The sequence below is a fragment of the Chiloscyllium punctatum genome, chromosome 13, assembly GCF_047496795.1.
Source record: "Chiloscyllium punctatum isolate Juve2018m chromosome 13, sChiPun1.3, whole genome shotgun sequence".
Lineage (NCBI taxonomy): Eukaryota > Metazoa > Chordata > Chondrichthyes > Orectolobiformes > Hemiscylliidae > Chiloscyllium > Chiloscyllium punctatum.
The window spans coordinates 79,411,946-79,439,196 of record NC_092751.1 but is presented as its reverse complement, the minus strand read 5'-3'; positions in this window follow the sequence as shown (position 1 = coordinate 79,439,196).

Sequence of the window (27,251 nt, the reverse complement as noted above, 5' to 3'; positions counted from 1 at the left end):
CATGGAGGGAACGACCTTTGTGGAAAGCTGAAATGGGTGGGGAGGGAAATATATCCCTGGTGGTGGGGTCCATTTGGAGGTGGCAGAAATGTCAGTGGATGATTTGGTTTATGCGAAGGTTGGTAGGATGGAAGGTGCGCACCAGGGGAGTTCTGTCCTCGTTACGGTTGGAGGGGTGGGGTCTGAGGGCGGAGGTGCAGGATGTGGACAAGATGCGTTGGAGGACATCTTTAACCACATGGGAATGGAAATTGCGGCCTCTAAAGAAGGAGACCATCTGGTGCATTCTGTGGTGGAACTGGTCCTCCTTCTTCACTATCCTATTTACCTGTGACTCCACTTTCAAGAACTATGAACCTGCACTCCAAGGTCTCTTTGTTCAGCAACACTCCCTAGGACCTTACCATTAAGTGTGTAAGTTCTGCTAAGATTTGCTTTTCCAAAATAAACCTCACGATTATCTGAATTAAACTACATCTGCCCCTCCTCAGTCTATTGGCCCATCTGATCAAGATCCTGTTGTAATATGAGGTAACCTTCTTCACTGTCCACTACACCTCCAATTTTGGTGTCATCTGCAAACTTACTAACTTACTAACTCTTATGCTCACATCCAAATCATTTATATAAATGATGAAAAGTAGTGGATCCAGCACCGATCCTTGTGGTACTCCACTGGTCACAGGCCTCCAGTCTGAAAAACAACCCTCCACCACCACACTCTGTCTTCTACGTTTGAGCCAGTTCTGTATCCAAATGGCTAGTTCTCTCTGTATTCCATGAGATCTAACCTTGCTAACCACTCTCCAATGGGGAACCTTGTCAAACGCCTTACTGAAGTCTACACAGATCATGTCTACTGCTCTGCCCTCATCAATCCTCTTTGTTACTTAGATTAGATTAGATTCCCTACAGTGTGGAAACAGGCTCTTCGGCCCAACCAGTCCACACCGACTCTCCGAAGAGCAACCCACCCAGACCCATTTCCCCTTGACTAATGCACCTAACACTATGGGCAATTTAGCATGGCCAATTCACCTGACCTGCACATCTTTGGACTGTGGGAGGAAACCGGAGCACCCGAAGTAAACCCACGCAGACGTGGGGAGAATGTGCAAATTCCATACAGACAGTCACCCAAGGATGGGATCGAACCTCGGACCCTGGTGCTGTGAAGCTGCAGTGCTAACCACTGAGCCACCGTACCGCCCACTTCTTCAAAAAATTCAATCAAGTTTGTGAGACATGATTTCCCACACACAAAGCCATGTTGACTATCCCTAATCAGTCTTTGCCTTTCCAAATACATGTGCATCCTGTCCCTCAGGATTCCCTCCAACAACTTGCCCACCACCAGGCTCTCTGGTCTATAGATCCTTGGCTTGTCCTTATTACCCTTCTTAAACAGTGGCACCACATTAGTCAACTTCTTATTCTCTCCTTGTCTACCCTTTTGTCCTTAATGTATTTGTAAAAACCCTTTGGATTCTCCTTACCTCTATTTGTCAAAGAAATCGCATGTCTCTTTTTTGCCCTCCTGATTTCCCTCTTAAGTATACTCCTACTGCCTTTATACTCTTCTAAGGATTCACTCAATCTAACCTGTCTATACCTGACATATGCTTCCTTCTTTTTCTTAACCAAACCCTCAATTTCTTGAGTCATCCAGCATTCCCTATACCTACCAGCCTTTCCTTTCACCCTGACAGGACTCTCATTATCTCATTTCTGAAGGCTTCCCATTTTCCAGCCATCCCTTTAACTGCGAACATCTGCCCCCAATCAGCTTTTGAATGTTCTTGCCTAGAACTTCAACTGTTAGATCTGGTCTATCCTTTTCCATCACTATTTTAAATCTAATGGAATTATGGTCGCTGGCCCCAAAGTGCTCCACCACTGACACCGCAGTCACCTGCTCTGCCTTATTTCCCAAAAGTAGGTCAAGTTTTGCACCTTCTCTAGTAGGTACATCCACATACTGAATCAGAAAATTTTCTTGTACACACTTAACAAATTCCTCTCCATCTAAATCCTTAATACTATGGCAGTCCCAGTCTATGTTTAGAAAGTTAACATCCCCTACCATAACCACCCTATTATTCTTATAGATAACTGAAATTTCCTTAGAAATTTGTTTCACAAGTTTCCTCTGACTATTAGGGGGTCTATAATACAATCCCAATAAGGTGATCATCCCTTTCTTATTTCTCAGTTCCACCCAAATAACTTCCCCTGGATGTATTTCTGGGAATATCCTCCATCAATTCAGCTGTAATGCTATCCCTTACCAAAAACACCACTCCCCCTCCTCTCTTGCCTCCCACTCTGTCCGTGCTGTCGCATTTGTATCCTGGAACATTAAGCTGCCAGTTCTGTCCATCCCTGAGCCATGTTTCTGTAATTGCTATGATATCCCAGCTCCATGTTCGTAATCATGCCCTGAGTTCATCTGCCTTCCCTGTTAGGCCCCTTGCATTGAAATAAATGCAGTTTAATTTATTAGTCCTATCTTGTCCCTGCCTGCCCAGTCTGTTTGACTCGTTTCTGTTCTCAACTGCACCAGACTCAGATTGATCTCTTTCCTCACTATCTCCCTGGGTCCCTCCCACCAGTATCTTCACCCCCTTCCAATGTGGGTGCAATCCATCCTTCTTGTATAGGTCACTTCTACCCCAAAAGAGATTCCAATGATCCAAAAATGTGAATCCTTCCCCCATCCACCAGCTCCTCAGCCATGCATTCATCTGCTCTGTCTTCCTATTCCTGCCCTCACTAACTTGTAGCACCTGGAGTAATCCAGATATTACTACTCTTGAGAACCTCCTTTTTAAATTCCTGCCTAACGCTCTGTAATGTCCCTTCAGAATTTCAACAGGTTAGGTGAATTGGCCATACTAAATTGCCCGTAGTGTTAGGTGAAGGGGTAAATGTAGGGGAATGGGTCTGGGTGGGTTGTGCTTCGGCGGGTTGGTGTGGACTTAATGGGCCAAAGGGCCTGTTTCCACACTGTAAGTAATCTAATCTAATCTAATATTTTCCCTTCTTATGTCAGGTAAACTCTGTATCTATATTCAGAGATATAAATTACTGAAGTTTGTTTGCTGAAGAGCTCCATTTTTCAAAAAGCTTTGTTTTCCCTCCAGAGAGTGCATTAAAAGCCAAAGTTATAATTAACTCAATAAATGGAGAACACATGCCTGTTCCATGTACAAAGTGCACTTAAAGTATGAGTCAATGTCTGGAACATTGGAGATGTTCAAAAATTACACGTGGTTAGAGTTGACTTATTCCAGGAGCTGGCCAGAATGAAAGTTATAGTGTCATCTAGAGTCACAAAAAGTCTGGTTGACGGTCACGTGATGGAACAGTTATAGGAACAAGTTGCAGGTACTTTTCCATTGTGTGTGATGACCAGAGCAACGCTATAACATAGTCCATCAACACAGCTCACTGTGTTACCATGAGCAAATGTTCAAGTAACTCAGCTTTCTTATGTGTTATTATGTTAAAAACAGAATTCTGATGAGGAAGTGCAAACATCCCTCACAGACTTGCAGAAAAAGAATGAACAGTTGTTTGTCAGATAGTGGTAGTACCCAGCTATCATATGGAGACATTGAAAGTAGTATGGAGTTCTTATGGCAGGACATATAGGAATTCGGAAAACTCAAGTATTGATAAGCAGATATTTTACCTTGTTGAGACTATATAAGGATGTGGTGAAATTCTGTAAAACGAGCCATACATGCCAACATATACAGTTTATGTAGCAAGAAAACCTTAACATGTAATCAGACTGGCACCTTTAATAGCCATTGCCAACTTTGGAAGAACCATTCAGTTGACTATTAGTGGACTGCAGGACCATTACCAAAAATGAAAAGAAGACACTTTGTGGCATTTTGCCAATATTTTCTACCCGAGTGCATCCTAAAAAGTGTATTTGTTACGTCCTTCTGTCTGTCCTATGTGTAAACGAATGTCTTTGTTTGTGAATAGAACAGAATGAAATAGAGTACCCTTTATTGTCATGGGTACTCAAGTACAGAAGTACAGTAGTACAGTGAAAGGTTTACAATGGCATTACTAATGGTGTCAGCTGAGGTACGAACTTCCTAGGTATAAGTCTTAGGGACATAAAGAGGAATAAAAAAGAAGTTGTACTACCTAACATGATTCCTAGTAAAAGTTAGAAATAAAACATAGTTAAAAGGATAAATATTAAAGTCAGATAAACAAATTATAGATAAACATGACATTACCACAGTACAGCACAGTACTGCAGTTTCCACATGTAGTCTGACCGTCCTTACCAGACCCCAGTCCAACCACATCCCAGCTCCACGCTAGGCTTCCAGCTCACTCTGCCCCAGCTCTCAATCACTCCAGGTATCCAGCCTGCTCCACTCCAACCTCCAGCTGTCCCAGGTCTCCCATCCACTCCACTCCAACCCACAACTGTCCCAGGTCTCCCATCCACTCCACTCCAACCCCCAGCTGTCCCAGGTCTCCCATTGACTCCACTCCAACCCCCAGCTGTCCCAGGTCTCCCATTGACTCCACACCAACCCCCAGCTGCCCCAGGTCTCCCATTGACTCCACTCCAACCCCCAGCTGCCCCAGGTCTCCCATCCACTCCACACCAACCTCCAGCTGCCCCAGGTCTCCCATTGACTCCACTCCAACCCCCAGCTGTCCCAGGTCTCCCATCCACTCCACTCCAACCCCCAGCTGTCCCAGGACTCCCATTGACTCCACTCCAACCCCCAGCTGCCCCAGGTCTCCCATTGACTCCACACCAACCCCCAGCTGCCCCAGGTCTCCCATTGACTAAACACCAACCCCCAGCTGCCCCAGGTCTCCCATTGACTCCACACCAACCCCCAGCTGCCCCAGGTCTCCCATTGACTCCACTCCAACCCCCAGCTGCCCCAGGACTCCCATCGACTCCACTCCAACCCCCAGCTGCCCCAGGTCTCCCATCCACACCAACCCCCAGCTGTCCCAGGTCTCCCATTGACTAAACACCAACCCCCAGCTGCCCCAGGTCTCCCATTGACTCCACTCCAACCCCCAGCTGCCCCAGGGCTCCCATCGACTCCACTCCAACCCCCAGCTGCCCCAGGTCTCCCATTGACTCCACTCCAACCCCCAGCTGCCCCAGGTCTCCCATCCACTCCACTCCAACCCCCAGCTGCCCCAGGTCTCCCATTGACTCCACACTAACCCCCAGCTGCCCCAGGTCTCCCATCGACTCCACACCAACCCCCAGCTGTCCCACGTCTCCCATTGACTCGACACCAACCCCCAGCTGTCCCAGGTCTCCCATTGACTCCACTCCAACCCCCAGCTGCCCCAGGTCTCCCATTGACTCCACACCAACCCCCAGCTGTCCCACGTCTCCCATTGACTCGACACCAACCCCCAGCTGTCCCAGGTCTCCCATTGACTCCACTCCAACACCCAGCTGTCCCACGTCTCCCATTGACTCCACACCAACCCCCAGCTGTCCCAGGTCTCCCATCCACTCCACACCAACCCCCAGCTGTCCCAGGTCTCCCATCCACTCCACACCAACCCCCAGCTGCCCCAGGTCTCCCATTGACTCCACACCAACCCCCAGCTGTCCCAGGTCTCCCATTGACTCCACTCCAACCCCCAGCTGCCCCAGGTCTCCCATTGACTCCACTCCAACCCCCAGCTGCCCCAGGTCTCCCATTGACTCCACACCAACCCCCAGCTGTCCCAGGTCTCCCATTGACTCCACTCCAACCCCCAGCTGTCCCAGGTCTCCCATTGACTCCACACCAACCCCCAGCTGTCCCAGGTCTCCCATTGACTCCACTCCAACCCCCAGCTGTCCCAGGTCTCCCATCCACTCCACACCAACCCCCAGCTGTCCCAGGTCTCCCATTGACTCCATTCCAACCCCCAGCTGTCCCAGGTCTCCCATTGACTCCACTCCAACCCCCAGCTGTCCCAGGTCTCCCATTGACTCCACTCCAACCCCCAGCTGCCCCAGGTCTCCCATTGACTCCACTCCAACCCCCAGCTGTCCCAGGTCTCCCATTGACTCCACTCCAACCCCCAGCTGTCCCAGGTCTCCCATTGACTCCACACCAACCCCCAGCTGCCCCAGGTCTCCCATTGACTCCACTCCAACCCCCAGCTGTCCCAGGTCTCCCATTGACTCCACTCCAACCCCCAGCTGTCCCAGGTCTCCCATCCACTCCACTCCAACCCCCAGCTGCCCCAGGTCTCCCATCGACTCCACACCAACCCACAACTGCCCCAGGTCTCCCATTGACTCCACTCCAACCCCCAGCTGCCCCAGGTCTCCCATTGACTCCACTCCAACCCCCAGCTGCCCCAGGTCTCCCATTGACTCCACTCCAACCTCCAGCTGCCCCAGCTCTCCCATTGACTCCACTCCAACCCCCAGCTGCCCCAGGTCTCCCATTGACTCCACTCCAACCTCCAGCTGCCCCAGGTCTCCCATCAACTCCACTCCAACCCCCAGCTGCCCCAGGTCTCCCATCCACTCCACACCAACCCCCAGCTGTCCCAGGTCTCCCATCGACTCCACTCCAACCCCCAGCTGCCCCAGGTCTCCCATCCACTCCACACCAACCCCCAGCTGTCCCAGGTCTCCCATCCACTCCACTCCAACCCCCAGCTGCCCCAGCTCTCCCATTGACTCCACTCCAACCCCCAGCTGCCCCAGGTCTCCCATTGACTCCACTCCAACCTCCAGCTGCCCCAGGTCTCCCATCCACTCCACACCAACCCCCAGCTGTCCCAGGTCTCCCATCCACTCCACTCCAACCCCCAGCTGTCCCAGGTCTCCCATTGACTCCACACCAACCCCCAGCTGTCCCAGGTCTCCCATTGACTCCACACCAACCCCCAGCTGCCCCAGGTCTCCCATTGACTCCACTCCAACCCCCAGCTGTCCCAGGTCTCCCATCCACTCCACACCAACCCCCAGCTGTCCCAGGTCTCCCATTGACTCCACTCCAACCCCCAGCTGCCCCAGGTCTCCCATCGACTCCACTCCAACCCCCAGCTGTCCCAGGTCTCCCATTGACTCCACACCAACCCCCAGCTGCCCCAGGCCTCCCATTGACTCCACTCCAACCCCCAGCTGCCCCAGGTCTCCCATTGACTCCACACCAACCCCCAGCTGCCCCAGGTCTCCCATCCACTCCACACCAACCCCCAGCTGCCCCAGGTCTCCCATCCACTCCACACCAACCCCCAGCTGCCCCAGGTCTCCCATCGACTCCACTCCAACCCCCAGCTGCCCCAGGTCTCCCATCCACTCCACACCAACCCCCAGCTGCCCCAGGTCTCCCATCCACTCCACACCAACCCCCAGCTGTCCCAGGTCTCCCATCCACTCCACTCCAACCCCCAGCTGTCCCAGGTTTTTGATCAATGACCTTTCCTTAGAAGCAGGGACAGTGGTTGAGGCGGGTACGTTAACAACATTTAAAAGGCTTTTTGACAAATATATGTCCCTTTGAAGAAGGGACAGTGACATGCAACTTTAACAAGAGAGTGTTTTACCTTCATGTTTGAATTTAGTGTCAGATCTCTAAGTTTCTTCAATCCCTCTGTCCATCTCCTCCACCTTCATTTCCAAAGTATAAAGAGCCTCATGGCCTTTTTGTCACTGAGATAGAGTCAATCTCATCAGCTGTACCAGCTAAATCCTTACCTTCAGCCCAAATACTGAGCACAACATTGCTCAGTAACATCTTTTTACTGTCATTCAGCTGGGTAGGACTGCTCACACCCAGTTCCATCAATATCTCTCTATTTGGAGCTAAAGAATCACTTACAATGGCTTCTCTTGCTGCTCGTCCACTTAATTCTGGTCTTACCCTGAGATCTATCCTGCATCCCATCCTATTTCTCACCTACAGGCTACTCCTCAGCAATATCATCTGAAATGACGATGTCAGTTTTCACTAGATCATTGACGTCCCCCAGCTCTACCTAACCCCCTCCTCTCCCAAGACTTTCACTGTCCCTAAATTATCAGGCTGTCTATCTGGATGAACAGAAATATCCTTTAATTAGATATTAGCCATTGCTTTTGGCTCCCATCACAAACATCATCCCCCACTCTCTGACAACACTGTAAGAGGAAGCAAGTCTGTTCACAGCTTTGGTATCACCCTTGACTCTGTGATAAACCTCCAACTATTATTTCACACCATTACTGAGACTGTCTCTTCCCAGCTCGGCTTCTTGATGAGCCGTCTCAGCTCATCTGCTGTTCAAACCCTCGGCTGTGCTATACCTGCCTCCAGATTAACATGTTCCACTACTGTCTGGGCTGGTCTTCCTTTTTCTAGCTTTTGTCAACTCCAGGTCATTCAACACACTACTTAGCTCACAGCAAGGTCTGTTCCCCATCACCACCTGTGCTCACTGACCTACACTGACACCTGACCAATTCAGCAACATGACAGTTCTAAAATTCCCATTCAGATTTTCAATCAACTCTTTTTGCCTTGTCTCTCCCTGACTCTGGAACTTCCTCCAATTCCGAATCCCTCTGTGATATCTACACCCTTCTAAATCCAGCATTTTGTATAATCTCAGTTACATACCTTCAGCTGCCTCAGTGTCTAGTTCTGTATTCCCCCTGTTAATCTCTGCTTCTCTACCTCACTTTACTCCTTAAAGATGCTCCTTCAAACGTACCTCTTTGACCAGTTTTCTGGTCATCTACTTAATATGGATCTTGGAGTCACACTCAGTTACATAATGCCTTTGTAAAATGCTATGGGATGTATCATTATAGAATCCCTACAGTGTGGAAACAGGCCATTTGGCCCAACAAATCCACACCAGCTATCTGAAGAATATCCCACCCAGACTCATTCCCCTAACCTATAACTCTACATTTCCCCTGACGAATGCATCAAACCTACACATCCCTGAACACTATGGGCAATTTAGCCTGGCTAATTCACCTAACCTGCGCCTTTGGATTGTGGGAGGAAACCGAAGCACCCAGAAGAAACCCACGCAGACATGGGGAGAATGTGCAAACTCCACACAGAGTCGCCGAAAGGTGGAACTGAATCAGGTCCCTGTTACTGTGAGGTAGCAGTGCTAACCACTGAATCACTGGACCACCCTAAAGACATGTTACATTGTCTTTAAGATATTATATTGTTTTTGTTGTTGTTGTTGAAAATAAATACAAATTATTTTGTTGTTTTTGGAAATAAATCTTGCTTTTGAATTCTGTTATATTGTGAATAACAGTAAAATAGCTCATCTTTAATTGTGGTGTTTATCAGTTGTTTTTTATTGTCTTAATACATCTATTTCCTCAAATGCTGTATATCCCCAGAGCAGTCACTTCACCCAATGGTGACACAACAACTAGTGTTACAACACTGAGATCAAACCCTCTGTTAACTGAAACCAAACACCCAGAAAAGCTCGCCTTACCTTGTAAACTGTTAAAAGTGTGAGCGAGTGAAAAAAACTGTTAATTTCCAAGATTTAAAGAAAACCGACAAATTATTTTCCAAACAGAACATTAAACAAAACTATTAATAAACTGACAACTGACAATCACCTGATGAAGGAGTGTCGCTCCGAAAGCTAGTGTGCTTCCAATTAAACCTGTTGGACTATAACCTGGTGTTGTGTGATTATTAACTATTAACAAACTGACCACTCTTTCCCCGAATCCTATTAAATGCGGTTCCAATAACATAATTATTAAATATCACATAACTTACTCTCAAGACCAAACAGCCTCTGTCTTCTCCATTGTCTTCAATCTTCCATCTGCTGATCTCGTTGGGTCTTTCTTTTTATTGAGAGTATGTTTTACAGGAAAAGGTACCTTTAAATACAATGCCTTCTAATTTTTTGGAGAGCAAGAATTTTAGACAGGCAGTTAGCTCTCTGGCTCTCTGGCAGTTGCTCTGCTGTTCAATGGCAGTTGCTCTGACCAATTTTCAAAATGCCCATATTTTTTAGACCCTCAACATTGTTCCTTCTCAATGGTCCAATGTTGTCAAAACAGTAAATTCAAATCCATTTGTTTTTAGTATTCTGGGCATAATTTAAAGTAATTGGTTAAATTTGAATTGTTGCCAAAATAGTAACCAAAACAGTATCCCTTTAATGGCCAATTAATACATGTATCTATTTTGGAACAGCCCAATCTTTCCATTCTGGCAGCTGAGCCTGCATTTTAAGTTTACTTCAATATTCAGGAAACACTCTCTATTTTAAAGTGAACAGATATGCTTTTGACTTTGTAACGCATCCCTCCTTGAGGTAAAAAGAACCATTATAATGAAAAGATGCCTTCATCTTTTCACTCTACTCTTAATATCCTTACTATGAAATATATATGTCATTAATCTAGGTTATACTTCTCATATTAATTCTGCACACATATGTAACATTGAAACCGGTCTGGTCCAAACTTATCGACACCTTTTCTGCTCAATCCACAATAAAGCATCTGCAATCACATTTTTATGACCCGCAACATGTACAATTTGTAAATTAAAAGTCTGTAACATAAGACTCAAATGAAAGAGACTCCGATTTTGGTCTTTAAATCTTTCCAAAAATGTGAGGGTGATGTGGTCCGTGTACACAACGGTGTCCAAAACACTGTTCGTCACATAAATATTAAAATGTCATAAGGTCCACACCAAACTCAATAACTCTTTTGCATTGATGGAGTATTTTCTTTGTTGTCTCTTAAGTTTCTTCAAAAAGTAGCCAACTGGCTGTTCAATTCCATTATCATCTTCCTGCATCATACACCTCTGATCGATATCTCTCGCATCAATTGCAACTTCGAAGCATTTCAAGAAATTTAGTGTTGCTAAATCTGATGCAGTGGTTAGTGTGGCTTTAACTTTCTCGAATGTTTCCTGACATTGTTCTGTCCACTGCAATTTTGTATTCTTCTTTAGTAAATCTGTCAGTGATGCAAACTTCCGGTAAAATCCGCTCAGTCCCAAACTTGAAGTACCTCTTTCTTCGAGGATGGTCATGGAAATTCCTCGATGGCTTTGTCTTCACATTCCTTGGGGTCATCCTTCCATGTCCAATGATCATCACCTCTACAATCGCAAATTCTGTTTTCTTTAAATCTATTACCAGTTTTGCTTTTTGTACTCATTCGAAGAGATCTGCCGACTATACCATATGATCTTTCCATGAATGGCTAAAGTTCACAACATGGTTGAGATAAACTGCACAACTTCTTAACCCAGCCACAACTCTGTTCATGAGTCTTTGGACTCATGAGGCTGGTGCATTCTTCATTCTAAGGGGCATCACTTCGAATTAATATAGCCCATTTGGGGGTTACAAATGCTGAAACTTCTTTCACTTTTTGTAATAAAGGTACACTCCAATAACCACACAGTATGTCTAACTTCATGATGTAAGTGGCTTATCCAACTTTCTCTATACAGTCCTTCAACCTTGGTATTGGATAGGAGTCCAATTTAGCTATGGTGTTGACCTTCCAATAGTCCACACAAAATCATGGTGGCTCAGTGCCTCACAGCACTAGGATCCCAGGTTCGACTCCAGCCTTGGGTGACTGTCTATGTGGAGTTTGTACATTCTCCCCGTGTCTGCGTGGGTTTCCTCCGGGTGCTCCGGTTTCCTCCCGCAGTCCAAAGATGTGCAGGTCAGGTGAATTGGCCATGCTAAATTGCCCATGGTGCTAGATGCATTAGTCAGAGGGAAATGGGTCTGGGTGGGTTACTCTTCGGAGGGTCAGTGTGGACTGGTTTGAAGAAATAGCAAAACAAATGAAATGGCGATGGAGACTGAACATCACCTATGTCGAGCTGGTTCGAATTAAATCCTGTCAGGTGTGGGAACTAACATGATTCGCAAACTCCACTCACTCTGACTCGGTTCGATGATGTCTTTGATGAACATTGCAGTCACCTCATTCTGGATCTGTGTGACTTTGAGAGGATTAAGCCTGTAAGGGTGTTATTTTATTGGAACAGCATTCTCTACTTCCACCTCACACACATAGTATTGCTCATCCCCATTCTATTCCTGCATATGTCCTTATAATGCTGCAACAATTTGAGGCAGATAGCTCACTGTCCTATCTCATTCCCTAAGGACTTCCTTGGTATTTAATATGTTTTGAGATTCATCAAAATCCACACCATTTGGGTTGACTCCTTACTCTGCGAGGCAGTGACTGACATCTGTTTCTCCAGTTCCCTTTCTTTATTATAATAAGGTTTTAACATATTTACATGACATGCCCCAATATAATTTTTTTCCTATCCGGCATCTTTACCAGAGAGTTTACTTGACTCAACTTTTTCTCAATTTGATAGGGGACCACTAAACCTGGCTTTAAAGGGATCTCCTATTACTGGTAACAAAACTAAAACATCATCCCCATGGGAAAACATCTGAATTTTAGTGTTTCTATTTGCCTCCTGCTTCGTTATATGCTGTGCGTTCATGGAGCCATTGAGTCATAGAGTCCTACAGCATGGAGACAGGATCTTGGCTCATACCTTTCTAAATCTTTCCTATCCATGTATTTGTCCAAATGCCTCTTAAATATTGTTAATGTACTGCCTCAACCACTTCCGCTGGCAGCTCATTCCACATGTGTACCACCCTCTGTGTAAAATAGTTACCCCTCAGGTTCCCTTTTATCTTACCCCTTTAACTGATGCTCTCTTGTGTTTGATTCCCCAACGCATGGGGTAAAGACTGAGTGCATTCACCATATCCATAAGACCATAAGATATAGGAGCAGAAATTAGGCCATTCAGCCCATCAAGTCCATTCTGCATTTCAATCATAGCTGATAAGTTTCTCAAGAGAAAATTGACATTTCAGACAAAAGCCCTTCATCAGCCCTTCCCGCTCCTCGGATGCTGCCTGACCTGCTGTGTTTTTCTAGCACCACACTCCTGACTCTAATCTCCAGCATCTGCACTCCTCACTTTCACCCTGGTAAGTGAGGCATCTTAACCCCAGTTTCCCGTTTTCTCCCCATAACCCTTGATCCCCTTGATACTCAAGGACCTATGCATTTCCATTCTAAATATACTTAATGTCCTGGCCTCCACAGCCTTCTGTGGCAATTAATTCCATAGATTCACCACTTCCTGGCTGAAGACCTTTCTCTCTTATCTCCATTCTAAAAAGTCTTCCCTTTACTCAAACACTATGCTCTTGGGGCCCTAGTCTCTCCTACCAATGGAAACATCTTCCCAACATCTACTCTGTCCAGCCATTCAGTATGCTGTGTGTTTCAAACAGATCTCCCCTCATCTCTCTAAACTCCATCAAGTATAACCCCAGAAAACTCAAACGTTCCTCATATGTTAAGCTTTTCATTCCTGGCACCATTCTTGTTAGTCTCCTCTGAACACGCTCCAGGGCCAGTACATCCTTCCTGAGAAATGAGACCCAAAATTGCACACAATACTCCAAACATGGTCTGACCAGAGCCTTATCGAGCCTCAGAAGTATAGCCCTGCTTTTGTATTCATGTCCTCTCAAAATAAATGCCAACATTACATTTGCCTTCATAACTATTGACTCACCCTGTAAGTTTACCTTGAGAGAATCCTGGACTAGAACTCACAAGTCTCTTTGCACTGCACATTTCTGAATTTTCTCCCCATTTAGAAAATAGTCCATGCCTCTCTTCTTCCTACCAAACTCTATGATGTCACACTTTGCAACGTTGTACTCCATCTGCCACTTTTTTTCCCACTCTCCTAACCTGTCCAAGTTTTTCTACAGTCTCCCTGGCTCCTCCTTGTATGTGTACCTATCTTTGCATCATCTGCAAACATAGCCAGAATGCCCTCAGTTCCACCATCTAGATCGCTGGTGAAAAGTTATGGTCCCAACACTGAGGCTTGTGGAATACATTTCTCACTGGCTGCCACCCTGAGAAAGATCCTTTTGTGCGCACTCTCTGCTTTCTGCCAGACAGCCAAGCTTCTAACCAAGCTAGCACCTCGCCTCTAACACCATGGGCATCTCTGATAGCTTCTCTAACACTGCAGCCTCCTGTGCGGCACTTTGTCAAAGGCTTTCTTGAAGTCCAGGTAGATAACATCCTTTGTCTCTCCTTAGTCTAACCTGCTCATTACTTCCTCAAAGGATTCTAGCTGATTTGCCAGGCATGCTCATACTTCTCAATGGATTCCAGGATCTTACCCATGACTGAGGTTAGGTTAATCAATCTATAATTTTCCATCTTTTGTCTGTCTCCCTTTTTGACCAGGGTTGTCATGTTACCAATTTTCCAGTCTTCTGAGAGCCTCCCTGATTCTAATGATGCCTGAAAGATCATCATTAATGCCTCTACTATCTCTTCCCTTAGATTCTGGGGTGTAGCCCATCTGGTCCAGATGATAGATCCACCTTCAAGCCGTTCAGTTTTTCTAGCACCTTCTCCTTGGTGATGGCCACCATGCTCAGCTCTGCCCCCTCACTCTCTTGAATCTTTGGGATATTACTCATGTCTGTCATCATGAAGACTAATGTGAAGTTCCTCAGTTCCTCAGCCATTTCCTTGTTCCCCACTACTATCTCTTCAGTGTCATTTCCAGCGGCCCAATGTCCACTTTTGCCTATATTTCTTCCATTATATTACTGGCTAGCTTACCCTCATATATAATCTTCTTCCTTTTTTTTGTTGTCCTCTTTGTAACCTTCCCAATCCTCTGGTTTCCCACTGCCCTTTGCTAGGTTATATGTTTTATCTTTTGCTTTTATGCTAGCCCTGACTTCCCTGGTTGCCTCATCCTCCCTGTACCATGCTTCTTTTCCTCGGGATAGATCTCTGCTGTGTCTCCTGAATTACTCCCAAAAACTCCTGCCATTGATATTCCATTGTCTTTCCTGCTAGGGTCCTCTTCCAAACAGTTCTACCCAGCTCCTCCCTCATGCCTCTGTAGTTGCCTTTATTCAGCTGAATTACCATTGCATGTGATTCCACCTTCTCCATCTCAAATTGCAGAGTAAATTCTATCATGTTATAATCACTGCATCCGAAGGGTTCCTTCACCCTCAGGTCCCTTATCAAGTCTGCCTTGTATCACAACATTAAATCCAATACTACCTGTTTCCTACTGGGCTCCACCACAAGCTGCTCCAAAAAGCCATCTTACGGTCATTCCACAAATGCGATTTCTTGCAGTCCGCTGCCAACCCGATTTCCCCAGTCCACCTGTATATTGAAATCCCCCATGATCACTGTAACTTTACCAGTCCTACACATTTTTTCTAATTCCTGGTAAATCTTGCACCCCAGTTCCTGATTATTGTTTGGAGGCCTGTACATAAATCCAACTATGTTTTATTTTAACCTTTGTGGTTCCTCAATTCTACCCACACGGATTCTACACCATCTGACCCTACTTGGTTTCTTCCTGTTGATTTAATTTCATTTCTTACTAGTAAGAGAACCCCACCCCCTCTGCCCACCTACGTATCTTTTCAATGGGATGTATATCTTTGAATATTCAGATCCCAATCCTGATCCCCTTACAGCCACGTCTCTGTGATGCCCACCACATCATACCTGCCTATTTTGATCTGCACCATGAGGTCATTTACATTATTCCTTACACTGCCTGCCATGAGGTATGAATGGATAAGTCCCCTATTCCATTTGGGATTTATCCTAGGATTCTCTGGGAAGAGATTGTAAACCTTTGGCTTTGATCTATATGTCGTCATTGCTTACAGGAATAGTGCCAGAAGACTGGAAGGTGGCAAATGTTGTCCCCTTATTCAAGAAGGGGAAGACAGACAACCCTGGAATTACAGACCTGTCAGCCTTACTTTGGTTATGGAGATTCATAGAATCCCCACTGTGTGGAAGCAAGCCCTTCGGCCCAACAAGTCCACACCGACCCTCCAAAAGAGTCCATTCAGACCCATTCCCCAACCTTAATAGCCTACATTTACTCCTGACAGTACACCTAACCTATACATCCCTGAACACTATGGGCAGTTTAGCATGGCCAACTCACCTAACCTGCACATCTTTGGATGGTGGGAGGAAATCAGAGTGCCTGGAGGAAATCCATACAGCCACAGAGACAATGTGCAAATCCCACACAGACAGTTGCCCAGGGATGGAATCGAACCCAGGTCCCTGGCACTGTGAGGCAGCAGTGCTAACCATTGAAGCATCATGCCAGTTGTGGGTAAAGTGTTGGATAGGGTTATATGAGATAGGATTTATAATCATCTAGAGAGAAATAATTGATTAGGTATAGTCAACACGGTTTCGTGAAGGGTAGATTGTGCCTCACAAACTGAATTGAGTTCTTTGAGAAGGTGACAAAACAGGTGGATGAGGGTAACCACAGTTGGTGTGACGTATATGGATTTCAGTTTAATAATGCTCCCCACAGTAGGCTATTGCAGAAAATATGGAGGCATGGGATTAAGAGTGATTTAGTGGTTTGGATCAGAAATTGGCCAGCTGAAAGAAGACAGAGAGTGGCGATTGATGGGAAATGTTCATCCTGGAGTTCAATTACTAGTGGTGTATTGCAAGGATCTGTTTGGGGGCCACTGCTGTTTGTCATTTTTATAAATGGTCTCAATGAGGGTGTAGAAGGATGGGTTAGTAAATTTGCGGATAACACTAAGGTGGGTGGAGTTGTGGATAGTGCTGAACAATGTTGTAGGTTACAGAGGGACATAGATAAGCTGCAGAGCTGGGCTGAGAGGTGGCAAATGAAGCTTAATGCAAACAAGTGTGAGGTGATTCACTTTGAAAGGAGCAACAGGAGTAAAGAGTACTGGGCTAATGGTAAGATTCTTGGCAGTGTAGATGACCAGAGAGATCTTGGTGTCCAGGTACATAGATCCCTGAAGGTTGCCACCCAGGTTGACAGGGTTGTTAAGAAGGCATACGGTGTGTAAGCTTTTATTGGTAGAAGGATTGAGTTTTCGAGCCACAAGGTCATGCTGCAGCTGTACAAAACGCTTGGAGTCTTGAGTATAATTCTAGTCACTGCATTATAGGAAGGCTGTGGAAGCTTTGGAAAGGGTTCAGAGGAGATTTACTAGGATGTTGCCTGGTATGGAGCGAATGTCTTACAAGGAAAGGCTGAAGGACCTGAGGCTATTTTTATTAGAGAGAAGAAGGTTGAGAGGTGACTTAATTGAGACATATAAGATAATCAGAGGGTTAGATTGGTGGACGGTGAGAGCCTTTTACCTAGGATGATGATGGGTAGCATGAGGGGACATAGCTTTAAATTGAGGGTGATAGATATAGGACAGATGTCAGGGGCAGTTTCTTTATTCAGAGTAGTAGGGGTATGGAACACACTGCCTGCAACAGGCTCACCAGCTTTAAGGGCATGTAAATGGTCATTGAATAGGCATATGGATGAGAATGGAATAGTGTAGGATAGATGGTCTTCAGATTGGCTCCACACTTCAGTGCAACATCAAGGGCTGAAAAGCCTGTACTGCATTATAGTGTTCTATGTTCGATGATCTTATACACTTCTATAAGGACCCCCCCCCCCCACCGCCAGTTTCCTATGCTCTAATGAAAAAGTCCTAGCTTGCCCAACCTCTCCCTACAACTCAGACTCTTGCAGCCTGGCAACATCTTTGTAAATTTCTTCTACACTCTTTCCAGTTTAATAACATCCCTCCAATGGCAAGGTATCCAAAAGTGAACCCAATACTCCAAATGCTGCCTCACCAACGTCCTGTACAACTACAACATAACTTCCCAACTTCTATAATCAATTATTTGACTGATGAAGGCCAGCCTTCTTCACTGCCCTGTCTACTTGTGACTCCATTTTCAGAGAACCATGCACCTGAACTTCAAGATCCCTCTGTTCCACTTATCTATATTAAACTCCATTTGCCTTAATTCAGCCCACTTCCCCAGCTGATCAAGATCCTGCTGCAATTTCTGATAACCTTCCTCACTGTCCACGATACCTCCTATTTTAGTGTCATCTGCAAACTTACTAATCATGCCTTGTACTCTTCAGGTGCTGTTTAGCTAACTCACCTCCCCAGTTCAATCTCTCTCTGACCTCAGATACATAATCCAAATGTGAGATCTCTGAATTCCGTTCTATCAATTTTTCTTTAATTTGTTTCAAAGGCCCTCTCACTTCATGCCCAAATATTAACTCGAAGGGAGTAAACCTTTGTAGATGCAGATTCATTTGGGGCAGCTCTAATGGCAAGCAATACAAATGGAATACCTTTATCCCAGTCATTCGGGTAATCCTGACAGTACACTCTTAACATGGTCTTCAGGGTCTGATGCCACCTTTCCTAAGCTCCCTGGGTTTCAGGATGGGATGCACTTAATTTGAAGTGCTGTATGCCTAAACTATCCATGACTTCCTTAAATAGGCTAGCAATAAAATTAGACCATTGGTCGGACTGAATCTCCTTGGCAGTAAAGGGAGCTAACAATTCCTCCACCACCTTTTTTGCCTTAGCACTCCATAATGGATTTGCCTCCAAAGTTCTGGTAGGCGCATCCATTATGGTTAGCAAATACTGGCTCCCACACAGTTTTCAGGAGGTGATCTACACAATCAATTATGACTTGCATGAAAGGTTCTTCAAATGCAGGCATTGGCACAAAGGTTTTATTACTGCCTGTGGCTTACCAACCATTTGGCATGTACAGCAAAATTTAACCACTTCCTTATGCCATCCAGACCAATAAGAAATGCTTTTGTGCCTTGTACTACCCATAACACTTCCTGTCTGCATTCTACCAACAACACAATCTGGTGTACTTCCCCCCATTTTCCCTCTGCACTAGCCTGTTGTCATTTCCATTTTCATCATAGGATTCTATGCTTAAGATAATAACTCTCAGGAATACATTCTGATTCCTTTTCTGTGTATGCATGATAATATATACCTTTTATTGTCTCATCTTTTAGCATTAGCGTTAGCATTTCCAGCAACACATTTTTCAGCTCTGATCTTCAGCATCTGCAGTCCTCACTTTTTCCATTAGCCTTTCCAGACTACACACCTCTGTCTGGCCCTTTGCCTGTTCAGGCTCTTCCTGCACCATTTCATCAAACAGGGTGTCCGCTAACTGAACCTCAACTCCCTCATCTTTGTCTTTAGTTTTTGCTTCGTGTTGTGACTTATGACAGTGGGATCTTGTTACTACACAGGCTGGAAAAATTCCAAGGTATTTTCCTTTTGACTCCTCAGACTCCTGGTCTCCCTTGGGCTTTTCCACAAGGGGTAGGCAAAAATGAGGACTGCAGATGCTGGAGACCAGAGTCTAGATTGGAATGGTGCTGGAAAAGCACAGCAGGTCAGGCAGCGTCCGAGGAGCAGGAGAATCGACATTTCGGGCAAAAGCCCGTCATCAGGAATGCACCCCTTTTTCACAAAGGGTGTCACTCCCACCTTAGACCCTGCTAAATTATTCCCAAGTACAAACTGAATTCCTGGAACTGACACTTTGTCAATCACTCCCACTGTAACTTCTCCAGTCTTGAGTTGGCACTCCAACCTGATCTTACAGAGAGGAATACTAAATTTCTGTCCATCTATTCCACAAATTATCATCCTCCCAGGTAACATGTCAGAAAGAGTGCAAATACATACATCTCTTACTATTAGAGACTGACCAGATCCCATACCTCCTAAAATTATAGCCTCTTTCCCTTTTCCCACTGTTCTTTCTAAGTAAACTTTACCCACAAAGGTGAAGTCTTTGTAGAGATCAATCACTAACTCAATACTAACCCCTGCCTAGGCTGTGGTCTCACCTGTAGCTCCTTGACGTTTCTTGCTATTTTCTTTATTACTTTCACTAAAGCGATTTAGCCTGTTTTAGGAGAAAGTGAGAACTGCAGCTGCTGGAGCTCAGAGTCAAGAGTGTGGTGCTGGAAAAGCACAGCAAGTCAGGCAGCATCTGAGGAGCAGGAGCATCGATGTTTTGGGCATAAGCCCGTCATCAGAAATGAGGCTTGTGGGCCTGGGGTGGTGGGAGATGAATGGGAGGTAGGGGTGGGGGTGGGGGGAAAGTAGCTGACAATGCAATAGGTAGATGAAGGTGGGGTAGAAGGCGAAAGGTCAGAGAGGAGGGTGGAGCAGATAGGTGGACAGGTCAAGTTGAAAAGTTGACTGTGACTTTATGAGTCCCACTTTACCACAGTGGAAACACCTGAGGCCTTTCATCTCCTTTTAACTCCTTTAATCTACTTTTTTCACCTGCTATAAACTATTCCCAGTGTGATCTGCACTTTGCTTTGTAGTTAAGGATCTCCTCTTCTTCCAATTTCTATCTCTCAGGGGATGAAATTCCTGTCCAAAGCTAAATGTTGCCTTATGCACCAATACATATTCATCTGCCATCTCTGCCACTCTCCTCACTTCTTGAACTTTCTGTTCATCCACATGAATTCTTATCATCTCTGGAAGTGAGATTTTGAGCTCCTCCAGCTGAATATTCTCTCTTAGAGCCTCAAAGGCCTTACCTATTTTCAAGGCCCGCACTCATCTGTTAAAATTACTATGTTTAATTCTTTCAAACTCAACAGTAGACTGACCTGGTTCCTTCTTTGTGTTTCTGAACCATTGTCTATAGGCTTCTGGTACCAATTGACATCTGCATAATCTTCATCTGACAGAGCTGCAAATACCTCACAGCTTAGTCTAAACTAGAATTACCCGTAAGTTCTCTGGCCACTCCATCTGCCGAGCCAATTCTTCAAATGAAATAAAAAAGGCTTCAACATTTTTCTCATTGAAAGGTGGCAATGTTTTTATACATCCCAATCTTCTCCCTTCATCGCCATCCTGTTAACTTGACTTTTCTGACTCATTTGCAACCTCTGCAGTTCCAATTCTCTTTCCCTTTCTCTTTCTTCCCTCTCTCTTCATTTTTGCTTGGCTTAGAACCTTCTCTCCCTTTCTTTATCTTCTAACTCTAGTTGCCTCATTTGCAATTTAAGTTTTTCTAACTCCACTGCACTTGTCTGTTTCTCTGATATACCTAAGTACTTGACCAACTCTATAACAATTTCAGCTTTCCTTTTGTCCCTGGTTAAACCCAATTCTAACCTGTTTGCTAACTCTTTCTCTGTCTGCCTTTCTAAACTTTCTTGGCAAATTTGGGAAGCATCTTCAAACCTCCTTAGCAATGTTAAGAGCTGTTTCTCTCAGTTTTAGTCTAACCAACTACACGTAACCAAAATTAAACTGCATTTTCTTATCCACATCTTATTTAAAGATCTAAAGAATGTGTTTAAATCTGCTGGGACCTTTTGGACCCCAATTCTGTTCAAATCTGTCCCGATCCATCCAAACCTGTCCAAATGCCAGACTAGATCTGTCCAAACCAATCTAAATCCTGAACATCAAGCCCCCAAACTGTTACAACATTGAAGTCAAACCTCTCTGTTAATTAAAATCAAACACCCAGGAAAGCTTGCCTTGCCTTGTAATCTGTTAAAGGTGTGAGGGAGCAAAAGAGAACTCTTAACTTTTACTATTTAAAGAAAACTAACAATTCACTTTTGTAACCGAACACTAAACAAAACTATTAACAAACTGAGCACTCTTTCCCCAAACTGAACACAATCTTATTAACAAGCTGTTCCAATAACACCCTTATTAAATGTGACATTAAGTTAAGCTCAAGTCCACAGTGTCTCTGACATCTTCAATCTTCCGTTTGCTGATCTCCCTGGGTCTTCTTCTTTCCTTTTAGTGAGCAATCAACTAGACTACAGGGAGTGCTCTCTCATTAGAGAGAAAAGTGACTGGTGGTGATTTAAGCTGAGGGCCACCAGACCTTAGGCAAGGGAAGAGGTTGAGAAGGAGAGCCCTTCATGGTAACCTCAAACAAGTGATGGGAAATGAACCCATGCTGTTGGCATCACACTGCTTTGTGAGCCAGCAATCCAGCCAACTGAGCTAAACTGATTCCCATTTTGTTGAGCATGTTTTACAGGAAAAGGTACCTATTTATAGAGTGTCCTTTAATTTCTTTGAGTGCAAGATGTTAGATGGGCAGTTAGCTCTCTGGTTCTACAGCAGTTGCTCTGCTGTTCAGTGGCAGTTGCTCTGACCAATTTTCAAAATGTCTGCATTTTTTTCTACCCTCAACATTGTTACTTTTTAGTCTGATGTTGTCAAAACAATAAATTGAAATTCAATTGGGTTTTAGTATCCTGGGCATAATTTAAAGTAATTGGTTAAATTTGAATTGTTGTCAAAACAGCGACCAAAACTCAGGTATCACTTTAAAAGCCAATTATTACATGCATCTATTTTGGAACAGCCCAGCCTTTCCATTCAGGCAGCTGAGCCTGCTCTTTAAATTTACTTCACTATTCAGAAAACACTCTCTATTTTATCATACACACTTTTGACTTGTTAACACTGGCATAGAGAGTAATGTCTGATTCATTTTTAATCCTCTCTGTCCCAGTCAGCAAGGGATGTTGGACTGAAGACTGTGGCCTTTATTATTTGTTCTCACCAATCTATCTTGACTCCTTCCCTTCCTCAGCGTCTCTGCTGAGTGACTTCTCATCTGTGACAATTGCAACCTCCATCTCAAATCTTCACATTGTCTTTCCGAGGAGCTTATCTTTCTTTAATCTCTCCCTCCATGTGCAGACTCCCAAGTCTGTATTCTCATTAGATTGAACATAATACACTCATTTGATTCTGTCCTTATCTATCTAATTATAAGCATGCAAACACTCCTGATGACTTCAACACCGTTACCAGGGGATCTGTTATTGCCCCTCCTATTTCCCATCTCCAGACTGCCCCTTGACAACAACATCTGAAAGCATAGCATTACTCTGAATTCCTCCACTGATTAGAATGTTGGTGAGATCACACAGACTCTGAGCAACAGAGAGAGAAAGAGAGAGACAGTCCCTCTGAACTCACAATATACCTTCACATGGACAAACTCACTATCACTAAAGCCTGCTGACAAAGTTCAGTGCCCTTATGAATTCACAGACAGCTTTCAATTCTTAGGACTGTCTGAAGCTGGCTCCTTCATCAGTTTGGATCATGGCTACACCATTGATGACTGTCTCTCAGTCTGCCACTGGCTTCTATATTTCTTCCCATCTTCACATCCGCACTATCTCCATTGACCTCAGTTCACGAATATTCCCCCATTCCATTTCTCAGTCACACTTATCCTCTCCAGCCTCCGACAGATAATCATGCCTCATCTTTTTTTCTTCAAACAAGGAGTTTTCTCCAGGGTTGAATGAAGATTTGACATTATTTTCTCACACTTCTGCACTCCACCCTTCTTTCGGTACTTATTCAGGGATGAGGACGTCACTGATTGGCACAGCATTTATTGCCCATCCTGAATTACCCTTGAGAAGGTAGTAGTGAGTTGCCTTCTTAATCAACCAGCCTCCATGGTCTGTGGGTAGACCCAGAGTAGTTAGAGAAGGAGTTCCAGGATTTTGACCCAGTGACAGTGAAGGAATGCCAATAAATTTCCAAGTCAGGGTATGATGTGGAAGAGCCGATGATGAACTGGGGTGAACAAAGTTAAAAATCACACAACACCAGCTTATAAGCTGATTTATTTGGTCCTTTGGTCCAACAGGTTTATTTGGAAGTACAAGCTTTAAGAGCACTGCTTCTTCATCAGGTGGTTGTGAAGCAGGACCATAAGTCACAGAATTTATAGCAAAAGGTTCTGTGTCTTATGGTTCTGCTTCACAACCACCTGACAAAGGAGCAGCACTCCAAAAGCTAGTGCTTCCCAATAAACTTGTCAGGCTATAACCTGGCGTTGTGTGATTTTTAACCAAGTCAGGATTGTGAGTGGCTTGGACAGGAACTTGCAAAGGGTGATTTCCCATGTGCCTACTTCCTGTTCTTCAGGATAGTAGAGGCTATGGGTTTAGCAGGTGTAACATGGCGAATAGTCAGAGATTCCATGCTGACAATGCCATTGAAGTCAAGGGGCAATGGTTAGACTCTCTTCCTCATGGGAGGCAATCATTGTCTGGCACAAATGTTACTTGCCATGCATCAGCCCAACCTGAATTTGTCCAGATCTTCCGTATCTGAGGAGCTGCAAATGGTGCTGAATGTTGTGCAATCAGCAGCAAGCATCTTCATTTCTGACCTTATGATGGAGGAAGGTCATTGATGATACAGCTAAAGATGATTGGGCCTAGGACACTACCCTCAGGAACTCATGCAGTGATGTCCTGGAGCTGAAATGACTGACCTTCAACAGCCAGGACCAAGTTCCAATGTGCCTGGTATAACTCCAACCAGCGGAAAGTTTGTTCCCTGATTTCCATTGACTCCAGTTTTGCTAGGGGTTCTTGATGCCACACTCGGTCAGATACAACCTTGATGCCGAGACAGTCATCTCTCATCTCATCTCTGGAATTCAGCTCCCTTGTCCATGACAAAACGTATTTCCTCTCCAGAACCAGGACAGAGCTACCCACTTCCACCTGCCAATTTCCACATTCACTGTCAATTCTGCCAGCTCCAAGCCTGCCTCCAATTCCTTTTCTAGACTTCCAATGGACGTATTCTCTCTGTGATTCATCGAATCCCAACAGTTTATTGGTCCTTTGGTCCAACAAGTCCACACTGACCCTCCAAAGAGTAACCCACCCAGACCCATTCCCCAAATCTATAATCCTATCTTTTCCCATGACAAATGCGCCTAATCTAGACATCCCTGAACACTATGAGCAATTTAGCATGACCAATTAATCTGACTTGCACATCTTTTGGACAATGGAAGGAAACCGGAGCACCCAGGGGAAACCCACGCAGACACTGGGAGAATGTGCAAAGACCACACACTGTAAGACAACAGTGCTAACCACTGACCCACTCATTACTCCACCCTGCCATCAACTCAGCACCCACTCCCCTTCCAATAACACCTTCCCTTGGTAATTCTTGGACAAATATCAAAATCTGAACTAATCTCAACTTTTACTTAATTCAATTCAATCCAAAATGTTCCAAATATTTCTCATGTTTCTCAATCTGAAGTTTATCTCCAGCTTTTTTGAGGAGAAGTGTTTTAAAGGGCTTTGAATGAGCAAACCACATTAACTCGTTGCCCAAAGGTACAAAGTTTAATCTTTCCTTATCTCCTCAATGATCATTCTGAAACTATTTCCTTTATTTCAACCCACATTCGGACTCTGGAGTATAAAACTCTTCTAATGAAATACCTCAATTCACGATTCACTATTTCCTCTGGCCTTGCTACCTTGTATCAACTTGGGTTCATGTCCTTTTGACACCTCCACTCTTTTGCTCGATTCACAAATGATGTGGTTGCTTGGATCAAACACGCCTGCCAGTATAACAAAACAAAGTATTGCAGAAGTTGGAAATCTGTGACAACAACAGATATTGCTGGAAAAACTCTGGCAGATGCATCTCATTTTCCACTTGGGGACCCTGAAGCTTATAGGACTCCATATTACATTCAATAATTTTAGAAGGTGAACATCTTCTTTCCAAGTCCTTCATTCACCGTCACACACCTGCCCCTGGCCCTGCCATAACATGGGCTGCTTTCAGCACAGACAGCCTACTTTCACTTACTTTAGACCCTAGTTTCAGTTTTTCTTTCTTCTTGGCTCTTGATTACTGATACCTTTGCCTGCCTAACTGGCTTTCTGTTTCTTTGAGCTCCAACTTCACCTATTTTCTTATTCCTCACCCCACACCTCATCCACCCCAGTCCTCAGCATAACTTCATCTTCCTAGCTACTTTCTGTTCTGAAAAATGTTCATAGGGTCATAGAGATGTACAGCACAGAAACAGACCCTGCGGTCCAATTCGTCCATGCCGAACAGATATCCCAATCTAATTTAGCAGCCCTCCACATGGTCACTGGAATCAAAATGTTAACTCTGCCAGACCTGCTGAGATTCTCATGAAATTTCTGTTTTTGTCACTTCTACCAGTATGATATGGTATGAATCAAAGCCTAATACAGAACAGAAACAGGGCTTTCGGCCTACCAAGTCTATGCCATCCATCAAATACAAACTATCCTAATACCAATTACCCCGACTTGGTCCATAGTCTACTCTGTCCTGGCATTTTAAATGCTCATCCAGATGCTTCTTAAATGTCGTGAGAGCACCTGCTCCCTCAGGCAGCATGAGCCATATTTCGACCGATCTCTGGGTGAAAACCTTCCTCAGATCTCTCTAAACCATTTACTCTTCACTTTAAACTTGTGCCCCCTAGTCTCAAACAAATCTGCCATGTGCATTCTCACAATCTACTCTGTCTATTCCTCCTATCATTTTATGTACCTCAATCAGATACCCCCTTCAGCCTCCTCTGTTCCAAGGGAAACAAACCCAGCTTATCCGGCGTCTCCTCATAACTAAAACTTTTCACTCCATGAAACATCCCGGTAAATCACCTCTGTGCCCTCTCCAGTGCAATGACATGCTTCCAGTAATGTGGGGACCAGAGCTACACACAGTATACATCTATGCTTTAGAATTGATAAAGTGTGGCACTGGAAAGAGCACAGCAGGTCAAGCAACAACTGAGGACCAAGAGAGTCAACATTTTGAGCTTAATCCTTCATCAGGACTTCTCCAGCATCTGCAGTCCTCACTATCTCCTAATCAATGTTTTATAAAGTTATAATAAGACTTCCTTGCTCCTATATTCTATGTCCTGGCTAATGAAGGCAGGCATCCTGTATGTTGTTTTCACCATCCGTTTTGCCTGTGCTGACACCTTCAGGGAGCTCTGGACTTGTACACCAAGGTCCTTTTGTTCCTCAGTAGTCCCACCTTCACTGTGGAAATCCTTCCTTTATTAGACTTCTCAAGATACATCACCTCATTCTTATTGGGATTGAATTCTTGTCTGGCATTGCTCTGCTCAATTTACCAGCTGATCAATGTCAGACTGTAGCCTGAGACTCTCAACCAATTTTCATGTCACCTGCAAACTTCTTAATTATACCTTCGACATTCATATTCAAGTCATTAATGTACAAAGCAAACAGCAATAGTCCCAGCACCAATCCTGTGGCACAGCATTGGTCACAGGTTTACACTCACAAAAATCATCCCCCCCCCAACATCACTTTATTTGCCAGTCAATTTTAGATCCAGTTTGCCAACTTTGCCTTGGATCCCTTTTGGACCGACCTTCCATATGGACCTTATTAAAGGCCTTACCA